We start from the raw sequence: 6509 nt of genomic DNA on the forward strand, positions 1-6509 counted from the left end.
CCAAAACATTGTCTGGTGGTAAGAGATACTCAGTAAATATTTACTGAGTCAACACGCAGACGTGGCCTGGCCCAGCCTGCTCGCAGCAGAGTCGGGAGCTCCTGTGGTTGGGGCGTTGATGGCAAATGTGTCTTCCTGCGTCAGGCCCACAGGGGTGTAGAGTTGGACAGGGCACCCTGTGCTTAAGACCATGGCTGCAGCCACAACAGGTCAGTGGGACACATGGGACAGTGCAGGGTTCTCAATGTAGACTCTGAGTTCTCAACTCTGTGTTGTCCCACGAAGCCACAAATAAGACTCAAGGTCTTCACAACATGAAAGTCACAGAGGTCGGGGCCGTCCCATCTTAACTCCACCTCTGGGGGGGTTCCTGCTCCTGCTGCACCTGCCGTAGCCCCTCACCTGCACACCCCACAAATAGGAAATCACAGCTAAACGCATTCTTTCTGAGTGCCTCTGCCCAGCACCGCACTGAGTTTCTGAATGACAGGGATACGATTGGGAATGGGACCTTCTCTCAAGAGGTCGCACATTCCACTCATAAAATTCTGAGCTCACAGGTCACCCGCTTGAAGAAATAATGTAGCCTTGGTTTTCTGTTGTTGATGCAAATGGGAAGCTATAACTATAGAGCTTTAACATAAAGACCCAGAAATCTGGAGAAGCAGAGGGATGCGTCCCTGGACCAGGTAGGAGCCCTCCACAGAAGGATATGTAGGTCCCTGTTTGGATGCCACCAGCAGGAGCTCAGTGTCAAGGACACAGAGACATGGGTTGGGCATATCTGGGGTCCTTTGTGGGGAGCCACCATCCAAGCCAATCCTTCACTGGGTGTGGATGTTGGTCTACAGAAAGGAAGGCTCATCCTGAGAAGTTAGACCTTATGGCAGCGGCTTCCGCCTCCCTCTGCTTCCAACCACAGCCTGGAGATGACTTGCCTGGACCACAGTCCAGGGCTGGCTTGTCTCCTGGAGCCTTGCACACCTCCCGCATCTGCTGCATCAGCCACCACTACTCGTTAGAACAGCCACATGTCACCATGAGTGGCTGTGGCCTGGTTCCTGGGAAGTGAGATTTTCGTTCCCATGTGTATGGGAGGAAATGGAGATGCTTCAGAGAAGGACAAGAGAACCTACAAAGGGTTTCCACATTCCTTTAGTGTGGTGGTGTTGCTGGTGTTTGCAAATAACTAGGTGCCCAAGAAGGAGGGGGGGAGCAGGGGTGGCTGCTGATGCCAAGTCCGTGGTATCAGCTCTGCTGCGGGAAAGGTGCCCGTGACCGTGGCTTCGAGGGAGTCCTGGTCTAAATGGGGCAGTGCTGACCGTGACCAGGGTCAGCATTTCAAGATGCTCACAGAACACCGGGAGGTGTGTGCACTCCCCCCAAAACCCTGCAACTGACTTTGAACTCCTTGGCTTGGAAGGCGCTATGGTTGCATGGAAAGCAGCGGCGGAAGGAAAAATCACAGAGCTCACAAAAGACAACTTTGGGCAATCAACTGGCAGCCGTGTTAGGCCCACGGGGAGTGTGTCTCAGCTTCACACTCGGGGAGTGTTCTTCCCCAAGGGAGATCCCTCGGGAGCAGCACCTGTTTGGAGACCAGTTTTGTCACACGTGGCGGGTTCACTCTGCTCACGGCCCCAAATTCTAATACCAAATGCAGATTTTTGAACATAACGTGACCTCTTGGGGATACGTTTTTACATCAAACTCCAAATACAGCACTGTAAAATCTGCAGAAGGCTGGTCTCTGGATGGGGTGCCCTGAAGGAACGGAGCAGGTCACCCAACCTGTCAGACCAGGGGGCCCGTCGTCTCCATGAGGCGAAAGTCTTGCCGTGCGGCTCACGGGCAGATCTTGTCTTTGTTCGACACTTTGGGAAAAGTTTGATTTGTACGTTTTCAGGCAGATTCTCCTTTTGAATGAGCCACTCGTGAGCTCCATCAAAAGCCCTGCTTCCAACACGCCGAGAGAAAGGAATGGTCACGGGTGAACCTCACTTAAACGTGTTGTGTTTCAACAAATGGAGCAGAGCAACGCCGTTTCTCGAGGCTGCTCTCGGCTCCTGGCTGAGGCGGAAAGCCGGCCGCTCTGGACTGTGCGGCTCTCTTCACGTGGTTTTCCTGCACGATCTGGGGGCTCAGTCCCCTTCAAGGCTGGAGGAGGACGGAGCAGGTGATGCAACGTGGGTTCGGACACCCCTGCCAACGGGCTTCCGAGCAGAGCCCCACAGTGGCTCTTTATCTTATCAGACCCTGCGGGGCAGCCGGGGCCCTTGCTCGGTGAGCCTCCCACGTGACGGGGAAGCTACGTTCCGCCTCCATCCCCCTCCAAGCCCCAGCCGGATTTCCAGCTTTGACAACCAGGCCCCTGCACCAGCCCAGCAGCTTCTTGGAGTCTCAGAACGAAGAAGGCGCTGCTGTCTCTGTTCCCAGCTGAGGGGGTGCTCCGACTGTCCTCGAGAGACTGAATACGTAGTGGACGGTGGCCAGGCCGAACAGAAACACAGAACTCCCACCCACGACCTGCAGCAGCCTGCCAGGAAGCCTGCCCCATCCCCACGGCCGCCAGCCTGCAAGCCAGCCGGCTGTGAATCAGACTGGCAGGAGGTCAGACTGTCTCCTCTAGTCACGACCCCCCGTAACGGTCGGCCCTGGGCGGCCAGGGCTGCGTGAGTAACTGCCAGTTTCTCTAAATTTGGTCACCAGCTCCAGCCCCAAGTCGGGACCGACTGGAGCCCTAAATGTGCTTCCAAGCCCATCCCCACGAGGCCCCGGTTCTAGTTAGCCGCCCCAGCGTCCCCAGGCCGACGGCCTCTCTCAGGGCTGTTGGAGTCCTGGAGTCACGGGTTGCAGTCACAGGTCCCCGACAGTGAACCAAGACTAACTCCTGACTTAGGAACAGTCCAGCCACTCCTGGGAGTGTAACCTTTGACCGGTCAGCACCGGGAGACGGTCCCTCTGACGGGCCACTCCATCCCCCACAGGAAGGTAACCTTGTCTGAAACAATCCATCCACTTGTTGCTAGAAACATCCTTTTCCCGACCCCTCCTCTGCATAAATGCCTTCCATTGTGTACAGCTCCTGGGAGGCCTTCCCATGTGCTGCGCCCGGACTCTGGGGTCGTTGGGTAAAGCCAAGTGGACCTTCAGATCTACTCCGCCAACTTCTGTTTTTACCAGGAACCCTCCCCCTCTCCTCCAAGAAGAGCCCCCCTCCCCTGTTGGCATTCAAGCCACACCCAACTACATGACCATGGCCCACGCCCCGCCACAGCTCGCTCCGAGGGAAGTGCTTGCTCTCCCACATCTTCAGTCTGGGCCTCAGGGTCTACCACCCACAGGGTCAGGCGTGAATGGCATAGACCCAGATCCTGCGTCCTGGCACTCCTGCCGGCGTGCTTACTGGCCACAGGCCATCACTGTTGACCTTGAGATGAGCTCTGAAGATCACCAGCCAGTGAGTCGGCCGTGCCCCTCCTGCCTTTCAAAAGGCACGGCACGAAAAAGCCAGGCGTGAAATTAGCAAACCTCGAAGCAGGCGCGAGCAAGGCGGCCGAAGAGCTTCTGGGCTGGCTCCCCCCAAAGGGAGCAGCTGTCACCATCCCATCCTGAAGACTGCTCCTGTGGCTCGTCTGTCTGAGTGGGAGAGCTTTACTCCGTGTACTCAAGGATCCATCTTTTGGAAGAAAATGCCAGGACATGTAAGGGAAGGCAGAAAGACAGAAGGTGATATTAACTGGTTTGGGGTAACACATGCGAGGCCAGACGAAACTGATTATCATGGGAGAAAAAAGTGCAAATTCCTTTATTTTCCATCATCAGCTTATCTGTGGCCGGAGCGTCCAGTGTGGAGGCTCTCGTGCTGTCAGGGAAGATGCTGCATAGTTACCTGCACATCAGCAAAGCGGCAGAGCCTCGTGGCAGGAGGGAGTCATGCTGGTAGAGTCAGCAAAGGGCCAGAAAGCAATCAAACGTGGCCTAGGAGCATGGCCTAGGGAGGGTAGGTGTGGTCCGGTGGTGGGAATCGGGCCCCACTCTCCTTGTCTGTGCCGAGGAAGACAACGGAGTTGTGTACGCAGACAGTCGCTCCAGCCCCGCCCAAGTTTCTGAGATGGACGAGAGGAACCTGGTTGTGTCTGGGGGTCTGTTCACGCCCAGAGTGGTCTGGGGGGGCAGGCTCAGGAGGTAACAGGTGAGGAGGGCGCAGCGTGAGCAGGAGACCAGCCTGGATGCCAGGGGTTTGGGGCCCACGCTCAGACGGGTCTATGCTGGCCCCTCAGCTGGAGGAAGGCTGAGCAGCCAGGAATGGCATCGGGAGAGACCCCTGAGTCCCCCAGACAGGCCAAAGCCCAGGGCCACCTAAGAACCCATCAGGCAGGCAGATATCCGTGGAGATGTAAGATCTCACACATACGGACCCATTGTTCCCTCTGCCACAGTTTCTGGAAGCCTCCCTCTCTGCTGGACACCACATGGCACAGAGCAGAACAGGAAGAACGGGAGAATGTTTGCGTCGTTGGGTCAACCGGGCCCTGCGCTCACTGGGGCAATCCCCACCTGCCTCGCTCACCCGCTCGTCCCACCTCGTCCCGTCACAGGTGGGCCGGAGCCTGGGAAAACCTCGCCCCTCTGCAAAGGGATCGTCTCGTCCTTGAACCCCGCGGCTGGGCACTGTAGCTGTGAGCCCCCGCTTCACCGTCACGCACAGCATCATCTGCCCACCCGGGGGCTCTGGCAGTCCATGGTCAAGGCTACTCACTGGGTAAGATTTACGGCAACCTCTGATGCAGCAGGGACCCTGCTTGCCAGGAGCCTGCCTTCTAGAGGAACAGGCGGTTGACTCCACGGGTATTATCTGCTGTGGGACAAGACACTTCATCCTAGAGGAGAAAGGGTAGAAAAGGCACCATGTAGGTAATACCGATGAGGTCTTCCCCACATGGTCAGAAGTGGAACGTTCAGAGATGCGTGAGAGATGTCAAGTCTGGTTATCCAACTGCGACCAGCTCACACACACACACTTGTGCAAATCACATGCACCCATGCGTGCACACACAGACACATGTGCAAGCAATGCACTGCACTGCACATGTGTGCACACGGATATGTGATTAGACATGCATGTAAGACCTCAGGCCTGCACGCGCACCCTGTGCATGTGTGTGTGTGTGTGTGTGTGTGACGATGTGTGCGTGCAGGCACGCATACACATACACATCCCCACACACGCATACACACAGGTAAGCATGTATGCACACACAGACAAGTATACACGCATGCACACACACAAACACACAAGGACAGGCACAAACAGGGGACACAACGCACATGCATGAATATACACATACACAGAGATATGATGCAAATACAGATATGTGTGTACACACACACACACATCCACATCCACATGCACACATCTTTCTTTTAATTGCAAGTGAAAGTGGCCTATGTCTAGCCCCTGGACGGTGGCAGAAATGCTCCAATGACCTCCTTCCCCCACCCACTGTCCCTCATCAGCAAGCTCCCATGGGCAGGAGTGTCCTCTGGCCTTCTTTCTTACCACTCTTCTGCTGTTAGGGCATCAGCTCCAAGCGGACATGTGCTGACAGAGCCACAGCCACAGGAGCTGGGCAGCTCACATGCCGGACACCGTGTGGGGCTCCCAGTCAATGATTGATCAGAATTCGTCGACACCAAGAGACGGGTCTGCTACACGGGCTGGGCGAGCCCCGGCTCCGATTCCAAGTGCACTTTATAAATCCCAGCTTCGTAAGCTGCCCTTTGATGGACAGTGTTGTGCTGAGTAACTATGTGGAGACAAGCTGCCAAAATATTACCCTTGGCGCTGTCCCCCAGAGAGATGAATGCCTCGTGTGCTAAACCCGACTGCTGAGACAGCACTTGAGCCAGAGGGGAAGTTGCTTTTCATTTATTAGGCTAAAAAATTATATCCTTGCATTAGGAGGTCTTGGAGCTAGCCCAGCCGATGGTAAGTGCACTTCCATTCATGCATCTGTCTATCCATCCCGTAATTTATACACTGTTGGTGGTGAGATCATAAACAGGCTTCACCCCTTAGAAAAGCAGGGGATGAAGAGAGGAGATGCGTGTGTCCGGGAGGCTCCCTCAACAGTGACAGAGCTAACATAGCCAGGGGGTCGTGTGTGTGGCATCAGGAAATAGGTTGGGACAATTAGGAACCAAACGGCTTGGGAGCCGTTCAGTGCAAGTGTGTGAATTCCCAGGGATCACAGCTCAGCTCTCCAGAATAATCATCCGACTGGAACGTTACCACAGCGTTGCCAAAATCATGGGAAGGTGGGGAGGACTAAGCCACACATGGCACCCGCAGGGCAGAGGCACCCTCCCGTTCTTGCAGAACAAGTGAGTGAGAGTGGAGAAAGACTCAGGCAGGTGTGAGTGAAAAGAAAGCTGATCCCTGATCTCATCTTCAGGCCTTACTGATCCCTGATCTCATCTTCAGGGCATACTGATCCCCAATCTCA

General features: G+C 55.5%; 1 long non-coding RNA gene across 3 annotated transcripts in view; it reads right to left on the reverse strand.

Moving 5' to 3' along the window:
- Nucleotides 1–1461: 1461 nt before the first annotated feature.
- Nucleotides 1462–6509, reverse strand: part of LOC132001245 (uncharacterized) — a 10231-nt gene continuing 5183 nt past the window's right edge. Inside the window, exons 4-6 of one of the 3 annotated variants that reach the window (XR_009399564.1) lie at nt 4763–4883; nt 3893–4109; nt 1462–3679 (exon numbers count right to left, since the gene is read on the reverse strand). This is a non-coding gene — a long non-coding RNA (uncharacterized LOC132001245). Of the gene's footprint in view, nt 3680–3785; nt 4110–4762; nt 4884–6509 lie in introns of those variants that run through there. The other 2 variants (XR_009399565.1, XR_009399563.1) reach the window with 2 other exon arrangements.

Source organism: Mustela nigripes, chromosome 14, assembly GCF_022355385.1.
Source record: "Mustela nigripes isolate SB6536 chromosome 14, MUSNIG.SB6536, whole genome shotgun sequence".
Lineage (NCBI taxonomy): Eukaryota > Metazoa > Chordata > Mammalia > Carnivora > Mustelidae > Mustela > Mustela nigripes.